Source organism: Pituophis catenifer, unplaced genomic scaffold (genome assembly GCF_029215685.1).
Source record: "Pituophis catenifer annectens isolate HBS135680 unplaced genomic scaffold, rPitCat1.0.hap2 SCAF_10, whole genome shotgun sequence".
NCBI classification, from domain to species: Eukaryota; Metazoa; Chordata; class Lepidosauria; order Squamata; family Colubridae; genus Pituophis; species Pituophis catenifer.
This window is the reverse complement of record NW_027256890.1, coordinates 3180247-3197512: the sequence shown is the minus strand read 5'-3', so window position 1 is coordinate 3197512 and position 17266 is coordinate 3180247.

The window sequence follows — 17266 nt, the reverse complement described above, 5'->3', positions numbered from 1 at the left end:
GTAGGTTGTGAAATACGTGCAGAAAAGTATAAAAAGAATGTCTTGGGATGAGATCAGGGCCACTGGCCATAGCTACTCCTTGCTGGCCTCAGCTATGTCAGTGGACCTCATTGCAATGGGTTGTTGATATAAGTTGTGTTATGATAGCTGTTCATGTTCCATATTGGTCATGAAATAAACCTCTGAATCTTAAAGTAAGAATTATTATTATATTGCTGTTTCCTGTTTCTTTCATTGGAATATTTTTACGACACCACAAAAAAGAGAGAACAAAACTGGTTCTTTTTTTTAAACGTCCTCAAAGTTGAAGTCAATCTTTTCCAAACTAGGTGTTCTCCAGATGTATGGATCCCAGAATTCTTCAGCCAGCATGGGCGTTGCTCAGAATTTTGAAATTGAAATCAATTAAATATCCAAAACTCCACCTTGAGGAATGCTGGCAAAGGTGATTAAGAAGCGGATAATGAAAAACTGCTTAGATTCTCCCACTATGTCAGAATATAATTGTCTAACCATGGTTTATCTAATTCTTCTTTCCACGACCCCATAATCCCTTGAGGGGGTGGAGTCTGGGCAACTGAATGAAGCTGAGTATTTACTGGCCGGATGCCCTTCCTGTTGCCAATGGGGAGTTTTGTTCAGCAGATATATCCTCATCGTGCCCAGAGAGAGAAATATCTGCCTCTACCTAGGATCGAACTCACAGCCTCCTGATTGTGAGGTGAGAGCTCCACCTCTAGGCCACCATACCACTCCATGGTTTATCTAATAGGGTTCACAAACTACAACAGCTTATAATTAATGATGATTAATGATGATTAATCAATGGAACAGCTTGTCTTCCAAAGTTTTCTGCTTTCTTCTCCCTTCATGGTCTGGATTCACACACGGGGTAAAGCCTTTCCAGCAGGGGTGAAATGCTACCGGTTAGGGCCGGTTCACCCAAACTGGTAGTAAAAAATGTTACTGGTTCGCCTGAACCGATAATAAAAAAATGCTAAAAAAAAGTTTTAAAAAAGTCCGATGATCGTGCGGCACAGCTGATTGTCGGAACATTTTTAAAAAAGTTTTTAAGCATTTTTTACTACCGGTTCCAGTGAACCAGTAGTAAAAAAATGCTTAAAAAAGTAAAAAAAATAGTTCCGGCAATCAGCTGTGCAACAATCAGCGGTGCCGCACGGTTTATATTTGCTAGTAATCCTGCTTTCTAGCAGATCTAAATCACGCGGCACATTGTTCCCCCCCTCGCTGTTCTACTTACCTTAGCAGACTCAGAAAAAGTTTCTTAGCGCCTGCAGATTTCAGAGCATTTCACCCCTGCTTTCCAGTTTGAGAATGCCACAACCTCCCCCATAATTAAAAATGCACCGCACTCAACAGCAGGCACTGAAGAGCCGTCTGTGATGATAGAAAATATCCTAATGATGTGTAGGCCCGAATCTCTTCAGTACCATCTGTGTTTGTATCTGGCACCTCATCTGGGAAACAGAAAAGAGCAGGGAAGGCTGCATTAATTTTCAGTCTGGGGATGAGGCAGCTCCATCATATGCTGCCTAGGAGTGTGGGGGTGAAATTGGGGTTGTTGTGCTGTGTGGTGACACTAAAAATAACTAATGAAGACTGCTCTTAATCCGGTGATGGTGTCATGGCAGGTTGATAGCCAAGCAATTTTATAACGAGAGTGAGATGCGTTGGAAGTCAGCCGGATTCTAAATGCAAGTAATTGTAACTTTCCAAAGCTTTAAAGAGAGCGATTTGGTCATTTAAAGCCAGTTTTATCGAGCTTCAATTGTGAAGTGCCATTTTTCAAGCTAGACCTGTTTATCATTTATTGATTTACCCGTTGATTTACATTGGCACTGATTGGTTTATCTATTGACTTACCTTCATGATTTCGTACACAAGTCAAAGCCATTCCTGGGACAATTTGCCACCTCCAGTTCGCCACAGACAACTCGTTGCGGGACTAAGAGCTACACTAATAGAAATAGAAATAGCGGAATAGAATCCTTGAACAAAGGATGCAAAAGGAGGAACAGAATGAAACGTGAATTGCAAAAACTAAAATCATGTTTTATTTTGAATAATTAAATAGAATCGTCAAATTGTCCCCCAGTAAGTGGTCCCAAGGCGAGTTGGCCTGCACTGAGTTGGGCATCCGGCCAGAAAACACTCAGTTCCATTCAGTTGCTACACCAGGTGTCAACAACCTGTGGCTCTGGAGCCGCATGTAGCTCTTTGGGCCCTCTGCTGTGGCTCCCTGTCGGGTGATCCCACCACTGGCTGGCCCTGCCCCTTGCCCTCCCCTCCCAGTCACTCCTCACCTGGCCTGAGAAGGTAAGGGTGACGGCGGGTGATGGAGAAGTGGCCGCAGCAGAGATAGAGAGATACAGAGAGAGGGGGAGAGAGAGGGAGAGAGATACAGAGAGAGGGGGGAGAGAGAGGGAGAGAGATACAGAGAGAGGGGGAGAGAGACAGAGAGAGATACAGAGAGAGACGTGGAGAGAGAGGGAGAGAGATACAGAGAGAGGGGGAGAGAAGGAGGGAGGGAGAGAGAGATGTCAAAAGGGTTTTGTGGTTCTTTGTGTTTTTTAACAACCAGTTCTCTGCCCTAATGACCGGCTGGGTAGGCATGGCTAGGGAAGGGGTCATGTGACTGGTGGAAGTGAATGACATCGAGTTGGCCACGCCCACCCAGGTTTTGTGGCTCCCGGTGTTTTCTTGTCTGTGGGAAATGGGTCCAAATGGCTCTTTGAGTGTTTAAGGTTGCAGATCCCTGGCCTAGACTCTACCCCGCAAGGGATTATGGGGCCATTAAAAGACAATGATGACTCTAGTGGACACCCATGCAACTTTATCAAAAAAAAAAATGCCTGACCAGGCCAAATGCAAAAAATGCTAAGAAGTTCCTGGAAGCTTGACAAATCAGCCTTCAATAGACCCATAGAGATAAGCCACATTAAACCATTCAAAAGAGACATTTACATACCCTTCAAAGGTGTTTAAAAAAGACTCCCCATAATACGATGGACAGCCAAGAAAAAACAAACAAGTAGATCATTGAATAAATTGATCCAGAGTTCTCGCTTGAGGCATCAATGTTCCAGGCTCAACTTATCCTACTTCGGACACCTTATGCAAAGACCCAGCATCTTGGAGAAGACTGGGAAAGGACTGGGAAGAAAGAACAGAGGATGGCCAAGGGAGGGAGGGTGTGTGTCTGTTACAGTTGTGATGGATACACTGGGAGACTTGAAAGAATTGGTTAAGGATAGGTCGTCTTGGAGAAAATCTATCTATGTGGTTGACAGGCATTGCAAATGTCTTGATGGCAGAAAATCAATTGAAAGACACAACTTTTTTTAAAAAAAACATCACTAAGAAAAAGACTGTAGAACATCTCCTCCAGCAGCCCCAGTAGGGATGAGAACTAGGCAAACAATCAGGCATAAAACAATACTATAATCCAGTGGTGAAATTCAAATTTTTTCCCTACCAGTTCTGTGGGCGTGGCTTGGTGTTCATGTGACCGGGTGGGCGTGGCTTGGTGGTCATGTGACCGGGAAAACCAACTATCACACTTTACACAAAAATAACACAAAAGCTGCACAACTGACTCACACACAATGCAAAAGCACCCCGAACTGGTAGCATTTCACCCCTGCTAAAATCAAGGAACCACCAAGGAGGAAAGTACTGGTAGGTCAAGCTACTGCATATAAACAGGCAGGAAACCCCTCATTTACTCGCACTGATGATATTACTTAGTTGGGTAATGCAATGTTTGCAGTCAAATGCCCAAGTTCATGAGCCAGCCGTGTGCGGCAGCAGCAAAAAAAATTGATAAAATCCTTGGTTGTATAAACAGAGGCATAGAAGCAAAATCACGTAAAGTATTAATACCGCTTTATAAATCCTTAGTAAGGCCACACCTGGAATATGGCATCCAGTTTTGGTCGCCACATTGCAAAAAAGATGTTGAGACTTTTGGAAAAAGTGTAAAGAAGAGCAATGAAGATGATTAAGGGCCTGAGGACTAAAACATGAAGAACAGATACAGGATTTGGGTTTGGCTAGTCTAGAGAAAAGAAGAATTGGGGTGACATGATAGCAGAATTCCAGTACTTGAGGGGCTGCCACAAAGAAGAGGAGGGGGTCAATTTATTCTCCAAAGTATCAGAGGGCAAGACAAGAAAAAATGGATAGAAACTAACCAAAGAGAGAAGCATCCTAGAACTAAGGAGAAAATTCCTAGGACTCTTAACCAGTGGAACAGAAGTTGTGGGGGCTCTATCACTGGAGATTTTTAAGAAGAGACAGTCTTCTGGACAGTCACTTGTCTGAAATGATATAGGGCAGTGATGGCTAACCTTTTTGCCGTCGTGTGCCAAAAGCGTGGGGAGCGTGGGGGGGGTTGCCATGCTCCCCCCGCTTTTGGCCCCCATGCCCCGCCCCCTCACGCATGCGAATGCGACTCCCACGTTCCCCCCGCTTTTGGCACGTGATGGCACAGTGGGCCCGGTAGGCCTGTTTTTTGCCCTCCCCAGGCTCCAGAGGCTTTCTTGGAGCTTGGGGAGGGTGAAAATGGCCTTCCTTGCCACTTTGGAGGCCTGCCGGAGGCTGGAAATGGCTCATTTCTCAACTTCCGGTGGGCCTGGAAGGCCCGAAAATGAGCTGGCTGGCGTGCGCATGCACGCTGGAGCTGAGCTAGGGCAATGCTCATGTGCCCACAGATATGGCTCCGCGTGCTACCTGTGGCACGCGTGCCATAGGTTTGCCCTCACAGGTATAGGGTTGTTCTGCCCCAGCTCTGGATTTCCGAGGATATTGACACACACCAACGGTCCTTATCAAATTTATTAAGTAGCAAGAATAAACAAGACCGGCAAAGGTTGGCAACCAGCCCAGAAAACAAGATATGATAAACCAAAATACTCTGATAATAAATACTAGTTGTTTCCAGCAAGAACGCACAGCTGCGTGCGACTTAAATAGGCTAAGGGAGTGGCCAATTATCCTCAAGCCCTACTCTCGAGTAGACCTCCTCCTCCTGAGTAGCCACTCCTGCCTTTTGGCAGCCCTGCATGCTCGAGCATTGAGGAGAGGCTCCTCCACTTCGCTCTTTCCACTTGAAGGAACCTCTGGAGGTTCTGAAGGCCCTGGCTGAGTCTCTGCCTCTGGCCCCACATCCTCTTCAGCTTCCTCGCTGTCCGATGCGAGCACTGGCTGCGCAGGCTGCTGGTGCGATACCACACCAGCCTCCTCTTCGTCGGGATCAGCCACGATCCGCGCAGGCCACTGGTGGGCCACAACAAGGGTCTCCTGCTTGAGCAGGAGCAGGGGGCTGGACTAGAAGACCTCCAAGGTCCCTTCCAACTCTATTCTGACCTTCCAACACAAGAACTCAATAACAGAATGTAAATGTGAGATCTTGGGCATCATCCAGCATAACTCTGTGCTGTGCTAGACTATAACATATTGTATCTGCAGGGAGTCAAGTAGGCTCTGTTGAAATAGCTTCTGAGACAGACAGTTCTGTTGTTGTATAACTCTTATACATAAGAAAGTTTTCTGATCATCCAACCTAAATATACCTCCTTGTAATTTAACCCCTCTGTTTCTTTTCCTGTCTTCTGGAATAACTCTGAACAATTCTGCCCCAAGTTCTACATGACCTCCTTCAGCTCCTACAGCATCTCCCCACATCTTCTCTTCTCCAGGCTAAACATACCCAGTTGATGCCTCTAATCATTCGCCACAATTTTCCCTTCAGGCTCCTTCTCCTTTTTTTTTTTTTTTTGATTGACCTCTTGTGAATATGTTCCCCATCCCCCTGCTCCACTCTATCAATGTCTTTCCAGAAATGCAGCACCCAGAACGGGAAACATTATTCTAAAGTATTTCTAAGAAAAGCCAAAGAGAAACGGCTGCTCGACGTCTTTCTCCGTAACCAGGGGTGAGCTTCAAAAATTCTGCCCAGTTCCTGGGTGGGCATGGCCATGGTGGACATGGCCTAGTCGGCCTCCTGCACCACGGCAGAGGGGGCGTTTTTTCCCTTCCTGGGCTCTTCTTCCAGCCTCTGGGAAGGCGAAAATGGCCTCCCCAGGCTCCGGAGGCCCTCCGGAGGCCCTCTGGCCCGTTTCTGGCCTTCCCAAACTTTCAGTAGGCCCATTTTTCGCCCTCCCCGAGCCTCCGTGCGTGCCCTGCACTTACCTGCATCAAAAACAGGCTGTGTGGGGACTCCTGGGAGGGGCGGGGTGAGGTGGGCGGGGTCAGCCAGGAATGGGATTTGGGGCTTTTCCAAACTGCACAGAATCTTAGCTAGAGGTTCTCCCAAACCCCTGCGAACCCCCAGCAGTCAGCCCTGGCTGTAACGGCTATTAAAAAAAACTTCATATTCCGACACACAGCAGTCAAAGTACAACACACCACACAGCCAACCACCACACAAAAACTAAACCTACCATACACAAAAGAGGTGTCAGAAATAACAGCCAGAATCCTCCAACTCCTAGGAATAGCAATAGCCCACAAACACACAGCCACACTCCGCCAGGAGTGTTGTGGCCTGTCTGCCACCAACCCCTCCAGCAGCCGAATCGGAGGAGGAGAGGGAAGTGTGGGAGTCAGGGCCAGCATCAAGGCAACCTGAGAGCTCCGAGGGGGAAGAGAGAATGGAGCTGTCAGAGAGAGACAGACAGAGGTGGAGCCTGGGCTGTCCATCAGCTCTCAGATGGAGAGTCAACAGCCCCCAGGCCTGGAGGTGGCTGATGAGGAAGAGGAGGAACAGCTGGGTCTAGTGCCTGATGCATGGATGCACAGAAGGCAGAGGAGAGGAGAGCAGTGGAAATCTATGGGCCGGTCCTTGGGACGGAAGAGCCATAGCTCTGGGGATAAAAGGCAGGGGGCGGAGATGAATAGGTGTGGCAGAGAACTATTCATCTCCCTGCTGGACAGACTTGTTAGCCTGTTGTGTGTGTGAGAGAGAGACTTTTTGCCGGGGCTGCTGGCTCTCCTAATAAAGGAATCATTGATTTAACTACAGAGGGTTTGTCGTGTTTGGGAGCTGGGTCAGAACATATCCAGAACCAAAGACAAGATACAAAAGAATGAAAGAAAGAATGTCATCTACAAAATGTAGATGCAAATTGCAACCAATTCTACATGGGACAAACTTCATGTCAATTAAAAACTAAGATCCCCAAACACCCGCTGGCAGTCTCAGATGCCACGATCCCAAATCCTTAATCTTTACCCACACTGACACCAAACAGCACCAGTTCAATTGGAGCAACACAAATATCATCGGCCACACTACCACCTGTCCCGCTCATGAGTTCATCAAAGCCTGGCCCTCCAACAAGAAATTCAATCAACAGACACATTGTCCTACAGCCAGCCTATGAACCCCACAGAATCCAAATCAACCACACAGCCAAGCAGAGACAGCACCGACCCACAACCAACCCACACAAGACTCCCTCCACCAGCAGTTCACCTCCCCAGTGACCCTGACCTGATGTAACCTCCTTAATGTCAACTCGCAAAGCATCCCTGGCCTGCTCTCGAGTTGCCATAGGCCAGGGGGGATGGGAAACTGGCAAAATGGCACAGCAGCCAAAGACAAATGCACATTCCAGACTTATCTCTCTCAAGGCTATATCCTGGGGTGACCTACAGCAGCCGAGGGGAGTGACCTCTACAACCTGAGAAATTGCTCTGTTGGTGAATGTGATTGATGACACACCTGTGGGGGGGGAACAGAATCATAATTGGAGCGTAAATTATGTAGGGTCAGAGCTGGCTTCACTTGGGAATGTGCCAACATGAAGCTCCTAATAAATAACTGGATTTCTTTTGAAGTTTGTCTCGAGGCTCATGATTTTATTAGGGCATCCATCAGAACCCTGTCACTTATCACAAGACCCATCACAAGGCTCACTGATGACTCACACCTGACCCATCACAAGACCCTCACTTTTTTTTTTAATTTGATTTATATGCCGTCCTTCTCCGGAGACTCAGGGAGGCTTACAATGCGCTAAGCAATAGCCTTCATCCTTTTGTATATTTATACAAAGTCAGCTTATTGCCCCCACAAACTGGGTCCTCAATTTACCTACCTTAGAAAGGATGGAAGGCTGAGTCAACCTTGAGCCTGATGAGATTTGAACTTACAGTAATTGCAGGCAGCTGATGTTAATAACAGGGTGCTTTAGACCACTGTACTACCAAGGCTCTTTGGTACTTGACACACCTACACCTGAAGCTCTTATGAACAGAAGAACACTGACATCCCCTCAAGTCTGTTGAAGATGTTACCTAGCCTGGTACCCAAACATTCAGAAACCAACCCACAATCTTGGAGAAAGAACCTTCAACCTATTCTAAATGTGGCCTGAACAATACAAACTAGAAAAGAGAGGTGGCTTCTTTTAATTATATAAACATATACTTTTGTTGATACAGCCTAGGATTTTGTGAACTGTTGGCCAACGTTCAGCTTGTGAATCATCAAGACATCCAGATCTTCCTTGCATGCTGTGCTACCCACGATGGTTCCTAATATTCTCAGTAGGTGCGTCAAAATCTATGAAGATAAGCGTGCATGAGCATGATTTCCTGAATGATCTAGAATGGGTTAGATCAGGGGTGTCAAACACAAGGCCTGCGGGCCTGATCCGGCCTGTGATGTGGTCAGATCAGTGATGGGTTGCCCCCGGTTTGGACCAGTTCGCAAAAACCCCTAGTAAAACCGACGGGAGGCCCCGCCCATGGTCCCGGATGTCATCATCGGCAATCTGCACATGTGCAGAAGTACGGCGCACGCGCGAGCAAAGCGCGCACGATCCTGTTGCGAACGGGTAGTAAAGGTAAGTAGAACCCACCCCTGGGTCAGATCCAGCCCATGGGGTCATCCTGGAAAATGTAAGGGGCGGGCCCGCATTGTTTCAGCCCAGTCTACCCATTGCAAAGAGGAAACATGCCAGCAGTTTGGGAGTGGCGTCAAGTTGGCCACACCCACCCAGTCAGTTGTGCCTAATGAGTAGCGTCAAGATGGCCACGCCCACCCAGTCAGCTGCATCCAGCAAGTGGCATCAAGCTGGTCACGCCCACCCAGTTGGCCACACCCATCCAGTCAGCCCCCCATCCCCCGCTACAGCCCTGATGCGGCCCTCAATAAAATTGAGTTTGACACCTCTGGGTTAGATTCAGAGGTGATATTCAGCAGAAATTGTGGGTGGGCTCGCAGCTCGCAGCTTCCTGGAGCAATATATTTATACGAAAAACTCAGCCTCTGCAAAAAGCATGTTGGGAAGTTCCGATAACTGGAAACCAGAGACCTGAATTAATTTCTGTCCTGTACAGATCAAGCAAAACATTTGGGGACTTGTTCGACATTCTTCACAAGACTCGGCTTATGAATGAAACCGCCAACAGTCCCTGTGATTCAAGTTTGAAGGTGAAACGTTGACAAATCCATGGTATAGGTGTGCAAAGCAGAGATAAGCCTCAATCTGCGATACATCAAACACAACAGAAGTGAAGTCAGGGTGCTTTTGCGAGAGACAATTCAAGCTGCAATCTCCAAAGAAAAAGAAAGATGTTTAACCTGTAGGGTGTTTGACCAAATCACTGGGCTTGTTTTCTACAAATGATGACAGAGGTGAGACGGTTGGGCTGCAAGTTACCAGACAAGCAAAGTACCAATTAATTCCTTATGATGTTCACCGTATCTCAAAAAACCCAGAAAACAGTTTCGTATCTGGCCAATAAAATGGCAGACATAGTATTTTGTGTTGTTTATCTGGGCTAAAGAATGATCTGGTCGTTTTGGCTTCCAGTTGCCCAGTCAGCTGTAGTTTTGCTGGAAAAAGCTGGCCTTTTGCTGAAGCTTCATCAAAATAAGATTTGGAGTTTCCTCAAAGGAAAAAACAGCCAAATTTCAAGCAAACCTACAAGGAATGTTGAAAATAGTAACAAAAGTTTGCAAATCGATTCACAGTTCCAGGTTTCACAGCAAACCTAGGCACCCCGGTGAGATTGGAAGGGAGCTTTGGTTAAGGGAAAAAAAGAGAGAAAGGTCTTCAGGTATTTTTGTCCCAAATCTTACCAATCCCCTCCTGGTATTTTGGCAGTGATGTTGCCACATATTGTTCTCTTTGTTCTGAAGGTTGAAGAGAATGTTATGAAGAACATCAGTCTTAATTATCCGTATTACTAATTACAATAAAATATATGACCCACGGTGGCGCAGTGGTTAGAGTGCAGTACAGCAGGCTACTTCTGCTGAATGATGGCTACCTGCAGTTTGGCAGTTCGAATTTCACCAGGCTCAAGGTTGACTCAGCCTGTCAAGAGAGCAACTATAACCATGTATTGTACTGCTGCCATCTTGACTTTATGCCCCTGGACAGACAGGAGCTTGTTTTCAGTGCTTCCTTGGCGTATCAAGAGGTTATAAGAACTATGGTGGTGCAGTTATTAGAATGCAGTATTGCAGGCTAACTCTGCCCACTGCCAACTTTGACTGGCTCAAGGTTGACTCAGCCTTCCCACTCTGAGGTGGGTAAAATGAGGACCCAGATTGTTGGGGGCAACAGGCTGACTCTGTAAACTGCTTAGAGAGGGGCTGTAAAACATTGTGAAGCGGTATATAAGTCTAAGTGCTATTGCTATCGCTCGCCCTTCCTTCCTTCCTTCCTTCCTTCCTTCCTTCCTTCCTTCCTTCCTTCCTTCCTTCCTTCCTTCCTTCCTTCCTTCCTTCCTTCCTTCCTTCCTTCCTTCCTTCCTCCCTGCCTGCCTTCCATGGTGCACAGTGGTTAGAATGAGTATTGCAGGCAAACTCTGCCCACTACCAACAGTTCAATTCTAATCGGCTCAAGGTTGACTCAGCCTTCCATCCTTCCGAGGTGGGTAAAATGAGGACCCAGATTGTTGGGGGCAACAGGCTGACTCTGTAAACCACGTAGAGAGGGCTGTAAAAGCACCATAAAGTGGTATATAAGTCTAAGTGCTATTGCTTTTCTTTTTCTCCTTCCTTCCTTCCTTCCTTCCTTCCTTCCTTCCTTCCTTCCTTCCTTCCTTCCTTCCTTCCTTCCTTCCTTCCTCCCTCCCTCCCTCCCTCCCTCCCTTCCATACCTCTGCCCACTGCCAGCAGTTTGATCCTGACAGGGCTCAAGGTTGACTCAGTCTTCCATCCTTCCAAGGTGGGTAAAATGAGGACCCAAATTGTTGAGGGCAAGAGGCTGACTCTGTAAACCGCTTAGAGAGGGCTGGAAAGTACATTCTAAAATGGTATATATGCCTAAGTGCTAAGTGTTATATCTTTAATTATGTATTGTGTCTGGATTGCCTGTCTGCTGTACAATGTTGACTTGCAGGTATGTTTTCAGGGGAAATAAGAAAAATTGAGATGCAGTCAATGCTATGCCCCCTTTTAAAATATAATAGATGGGGATGCCCACCTTGGCATCTTTGCCTCCCGCTATGACTCTGAATGTGTAACAAGCATAGCGACCTCTCTCTTCGCAGCCCTTTAGAAAGGAGCTGAATTGGCTGCCACTTTTTATGATGCCATAAAATCAAATCTCCACCCACCCGCCCCGACGTCGTTACAACCAGGGAGTAACCTGCTTTTCACCCTCTGAGCACGCGCAGAAGGCTTTGTGCATGCACAGAGGGTCTAAAATTGGATGTGAAGATGGCACGCACACTTCCAAACCAGTAGGGAAGCTAAGTAGATTTCACCCCTGGGCTCAAGCTATTATTGGAATCCATTTCTTGTCTTAATAGTTGGGTAAAACAGGCTATCCTTTGAACTCATACTAGCAATTGTTCTGTCATCTGAACATAGCGTGTGCCATGAGCAGAAAACGATCACAGGGTTTTATTAAACCAGCTTTAGAATTTTTCATGTGATCATGTGAATCCAACCTCTTTGCTCCCTGCTGGTAAAAAAAACTTTGCATTTTGCAAACTTACCTAGGGTCCCTGATTTTTTTGCTATCCTGATCTCAATATCCAATATTATATGGTGCTTGCCATCTGCTGATTCCTTTTCCTAATTGTTTATCATCCTTGTATTTATATCTTGCTGGCTTTAGTAGCTTCAAATTAGGGAGTGTGGGGCGGGGGGTCGTCGGTCTGCAATCCAGCCTGCTGCAATTCATTTTTTAACAGCAGGGAACAAATATCTCCTTTCCCAATTTCTCAGAAATATAATTAAAAAAAAAAAAACAAAAAAACCAGAGACTGCTTTGATATTGAATGTTATCTCTCTCTCTATAAAAGCAAAATCCACTCACTCATCACAAAATCTCCAGAACGGTAAACCCTACAAACTTGAAATTTGGCACGTACGTTCCTCTTGGCTTCTAGGTGCTTGCTAACAAAGGATTTTTCGAAAGGACCATCAGATCATTAGTATTTAATATATAGTATATTCATATTCAGTATATTAACACACCCTGGTGCTAATAGCTAGATGTTCTACTCCCCCTCCCCACCTGAAAGGAACTCTGTTCCAACTGCCACTTGCCTCACATTCTGTTACCTCAAGTTCAAACTGGCAGACGTTCCACTCCTTCACTCAGGAGCAATCTGGGGCTCCTTACAGTATTAAACATTGTTGCCTCACCAAAATGTCTACGCCTTCCACCTATGGAACTACTTCTGGACTCAAGGTGGTGGGAGAGATATTCCCTTATGTGTTTCAATCACCGACCACCACTGAGCCAACGGATTGTGAACCAAATTTCTCCTGCATAGTGTCCCAGCCCCAACTCACTTCTTACACTGACCCCCTCAGTTCAGTAGAATCTGTTCCTTCTACTGTAACACCAGTTAAAGGGAAAAGACTGCCCAGAAGTACAACGGATGCTTCAAAATGACGTCTTTTGGAGCCAGAGAGGTGAAGGAGGGAAATTTTATGCCAACATTCAAAGTGCAGGAGCAGGTCTACCACAGGATAGGGAGTATCCAGTGGTGGGTTTCAATTTTTTTTACTACAGGTTCTGTGGGCGTGGCTTGGTGGGCGTGGCAGGGGAAGGATACTGTAAAATCTCCCCAATCCAGGGGAAGGTTACTGCAAAATCCCCATTTCCTTCCGATCAGCTGGGACTTGGGAGGCAGAGAACAGATGGGGACGGGGCCAGTCAGAATTTTTATTACCGGTTCTCTGAACTACTCAAAATTTCTGCTACCGGTTCTCCAGAACTGGTCAGAACCAGGGGTGGGTTCTAAATTTTTTTACTACCGGTTCTGTGGGCGTGGCTTATTTTGTGGGTGTGGCTTGGAGGTCATGTGACTAGGTGGGCATGGCTAGCTGGTCAGAGTCATTTCTGGAAGGTCCTCGCACTTACGACCAGTCCTCGCACTTACGACCCGACTCATTTGTTTGCTTTTAACACTGATCAGCTGTAGGGCGGCCCTTTGAAGCCCCCGGCAAGAGTTTAAACAGTTTTTTTTCCCTCTAGTCATCAGCTGGGACTCAGGAGGCAGCAATAGATTGGGGGTGGGACCAAATAAAAGGTAAGAATAATGTGGGGTGGGGTGGGGTGGTTGGAGGGCGGGGGGGGGGGAGAACCGGTTCGGTGATGTCATATCATCACCGCTACCGGCTCGGCCGAACCGGACCGAACCGGGAGGAACCCACCACTGGTCAGAACCTGCTGACACCCACCTCTGGGAGTATCATGGCGAGGCCTCAGCAGCAGCCTTCATTTCTCCAGATATAGTTTGTTGGTGATGATGACCATGGGGATGCGACAATGGTCGTAAGTGTGAAAATTGGTCATAAGTAGCAAAGCACAGGTATCCACCTAGTATTCAATATGGGGACCTTAGGATGGGTCATGGGAGAGAACTTCTTCTCAATATTGACGGTGCTAGTTGCACTTACATTTGTTAGCCTTACAAGATTGATGAGAGGTCCCTCCCCTCCACCTTTTCAAAGGGTTTAAAAGCAAGGGAAAAAAATAATCTAGAAAACTTTAAATTACTTCGCTAGATTAAATAAGTTGCACGTCGTTTGCTTTTTTTGCCTGATTAATTTTTTCTTTTCCCCGGTCTTCCGGGGAGTTAATTTATCCCCACCCTGTTTATAAAAAGGGTCAAATTCTAATTAAAACAGTGGTGCTCCTTATTTAGGTCTTTATTATTAATATATTATTGAAGTTTTTTAATGATTGTTAACAAGCCACACGAGAAGAGTAATTTTTCTGTTCGCTGAATCGACCCTCCCTGTCCCCTATTTTTTTCCTCCTCTCTTCATCCTTGATTGCTCTGATTTGAAAATTACGTATCATGGGCAAAAAGACATTTTCCTCTTTTGTGCTGGATAATTACATGAGTTAACAATCCTTTCACTTTGGCTGGGAATTCTGCTTAATGACTTCCAGTCACGCACTAAAAATATATATATAAATTTAAAAAATTGGCTGGCGGACTTAAAATGGAAGGGTCCGTTTGACCCAAAGCTGCTGATGGCCCACAATCGGCGAATTAAGCGGACCCATCATTGAAGGAATCCTGCAGAGGGAGAAAAAAAAGGAACATTTAAATGTCAGCAGCAAAAGGAACAAGACAGGGAAAAAAGAACAAGAGCATCAAAAGCGGCTTGAAAATGCCAGCAGGTGTTAAGATTCACACACCTGGGGTGGGCAGAACTCGGAGAGGGGTCCAGCCTGCATTGGGCTCTGCGGATTCTCATTCCGTCTCACGAAAACAAATATTCTTTTGAAATTCTTTCAGAGAAGAGCATTTCAGCGATGTCTTCAGTGATGGAATAGTGGTGGCTTATGGATGGAAACTGACCAAGGAGAGATTCAACCTAGAAATGAGGAGAAATTTTCTGACAGGGAGAGCAATCAACCAACGGAACAGAAGTTGCCTTCAGAAGTTGTGGGATCTTCATCACTGGAGGCTTTTAAGAAGAGACTGGACTGCCATCTTTCAGAAATGGTGTAGGGTTTCCTGCTTGGGCAGGGGGTTGGACTAGGTGACCTACAAGTTCCCTTCCAACTCTGTTAATCTATTAGTATCTTTACAAGGTATTTACAGATACGTGTAGTGCCGTGATGGCGAACCTATGGAACGTGTGCCACAGGTGACACACGTAGCCATATCGGTGGGCATGCGAGCTCAGCTGATTTTTGGGCCTTCTGGGGCCACCAGAAGTAAGGAAACAGGCTGTTTCCTGCCTCCGGAGGGCCTCGGGGGGTGGTGGTGGGGAAGGCCCGTTTTTTGCTGTGCCCAGCCTCCAGAGCCTTTCTAGGAGTCCGGGGAGGGCGAAAACAGCCTTCCCCACCCCCCTCAAGGCCCTCCAGAGGCCAGAAACGGCCTGTTTGCCAACTTCCAATGGGACCGAAGGTGTGTGTGGGGGGGTTGTGCGCACATGTGTGGAGGTGGGGCACAGAATTATGGGTATGGGCACATGCATGCGTGTCCCCCCCACCCCACTCTGGGCACGCAATGGCAAAAAGGTTAGCCATCACTGGTGTAGGGTCTCTCCTGCTTGGGTGGGGGGTTCGACTAGAAGACCTCCAAGGTCCCTTCCAAATCTGTTATTCTATATTGAATGGAACAAAAGTTGCCTTCAGAAGTTGTGGGAGCTTCATCACTGGAGGCCTTCAAGAAGAGACTGGACTGCCATCTGTCAGAAATGGTGTAGGGACTCCTGCTTGGGCGGGGGGTTGGACTAGATGACCTCACAAGGTCCCTTCCAACTCTGTTAATCTGAATCTATCAAAGGCCTGGAGACTAAAACATATGATGAACGGTTGCAGGAACTGGGCCTGGCTAGTCTAGTGAAGAGAAGGACCAGGGGAGACAGGATAGCAATCTTCCAATAGTTGAGGGGCTGTCACATAGAGGAAGGGGTCAAGCTATTCTCCAAAGCACTTGAAGGCCAGACAAGGAACAATGGATGGAAACTGAACAAGGAAAGATTCAACCTGGAAATAAGGAGGGATTTTCTGATAGAGAGAACAATCAACCGATGGAACAGAAGTTGCCTTCGGAAGTTGTGGGAGCTTCATCCCTGGAAGCTTTCAAGAAGAGACTGGACGGCCATCTGTCAGAAATGGGGTAGGGTCTCCTGTTTGGGCGGGGGGTTGGACTAGATGACCTACAAGGTCCCTTCCAACTCTGCTAATCTGTTAGTATCTTGACAAGAGGGAGGGTTGTGCAAATATTCTTCCGTCTTGGTGGCTCTCCAACCAACAGCCTCCTTGGCTAGTCCTGACCCTCCCATTCAGTCCCAAGGACAAACACGAAGGGGAACCTTCCCTGGCGCCATTTCCAGTAATGGTTCTCCTTTGCTGTTACAGGAGAGAGTGTCACCCTTGAAAAATGATCGAAAAATGATCAAAATGTGATGCAGTACAAAAAGGGCAGAGCTTTTGTTGGGTAGCTGTAGTTGCCGCCTTGGCGTTTTTGATCGCTTGGGGAGGCCTCTGATGTCAAGATATAATGTCCACTGTTATATCACCCAACAACAAAGCAGGCTAAAATATTTTCCATCTAGCACTTTGGCGCAGCCTCTGCTGAAATCATACCTGGGGTTTTTTTTCCAACTTAGATGGGGAATGGCATTTGGAAAGAGATGGACTTCAAAGCAAGGGGAGGATGGAAATCCCAGGGTTTGCTCTGCCCCAGTCTTCCTGCCTTTAATTATCATCCTCTTTTAATACCCCATAATCCCTTGCGAGATGGAGTCTGGGAAACTGAATGGAGATGAGTATTTACTGGCCAGATGCCCTTCCTGTCACCAATGCAGAGTTTTTTTCCACCGATATATTCTCTCTCTTTTTTTTTTTGAAAAGTTTTTCAGTTTTAATTCTTATACACGTAATATAAAATGTACATTTTCTTATACATAATTAATCATACATATACATGTTTTCCTTAAAGAAAGCATTAAAATAAGGCGTTTTAATTACATTCGGAGTTGCTTTTCTACCCTTTCTTCCCTTATTTTGCAACAAACCTCCTCCTTCTTCTCCTCTTTCCTTTCCCTCCCTCCTCCCCTCTCCTACTTTCTCCTTTCTCCTCTCCTACCTCATCCTACTTCCCCTTCCTTTCCCTCACTCCTCTCTTCTTTTCCCCCTTCTCACCTTCTCTCCTACTCCTATCCCCTCCCCTTCCTTCCTCTCCTTTTCCCTTTCTTCCATTCCTCTCCCTCCCTCTCCTCTTCCTACTTTCTCCTTCCTCCTCTCCTACCTCATCCTACTTCCCCTTCCTTTCCCTCACTCCTCTCTTCTTT